Consider the following 785-nt stretch of genomic DNA (forward strand, 5'->3'; position numbering starts at 1 on the left):
TGATGCTCTGCTGTCAAGGCTAATCAGCCTACATAGTAATTTTCAGTCTTACCTTTACCAAACACCTTTCTCAGTCAGCTGTTTGTCCTGTAGTTTCTTTGCTTTAGCTTTGTAGATGAATAAAACCTGAGCCACTGCTACACCGACAACCACAATGAATTCATGGTTTGAACGATCATGTGCTGTTGTTGTCTATTCTACGTTAGATAAACTTTGTTTTTCAACACATGTTCTGAATGTCTCTTTTTTCCAGTCGATCTGCTCTTGTGTCCTTCAATTTTTGCAAAACCTCAGTTAAATGATGTAGAAAAGGCCAAATTGGTCAGATTGCATGACGTGCTGTAAACACCGCGCACTTTCTACGCTCTCGCCCACTTTCTATATGTAGCCAATCATACATCAGTTCAACAAAAAAAAAAAAGAAATGGGTAAAAAGCATTGAAGCCACTGCTGGATTAGAATCCTGGTCCCTGTATTTCAACCCAATGCTCTACCTGATGCGCTAACCACTTAGTGACGTCATGATGCCCCAAAGCCATTATTTGATTCCGCCTATGGTCTTAACTGTCAACAATATCCAAGTACAATTTGGCAATTCTTACTAGAACTTGTAGCCTAATTATTAGGCTGCATTCTTAGCCAGGTAACTTTTACTTTTACTTGAGTACAATTTTCAGTACTCTTTCCATAATCCGTCTTCGATCGATGTGTCTTTCGTTGTTGTTCGACTTTCCCGCCTGAATGCTCGGCACCGTTCTGGCGCCACTGCTCTGGTCTTTTTGTTT

The sequence above is a fragment of the Eucyclogobius newberryi genome, unplaced genomic scaffold (assembly GCF_026437365.1).
Source record: "Eucyclogobius newberryi isolate DKJ021-1_F unplaced genomic scaffold, fEucNew1.0.hap1 SCAF_2, whole genome shotgun sequence".
Lineage (NCBI taxonomy): Eukaryota > Metazoa > Chordata > Actinopteri > Gobiiformes > Gobiidae > Eucyclogobius > Eucyclogobius newberryi.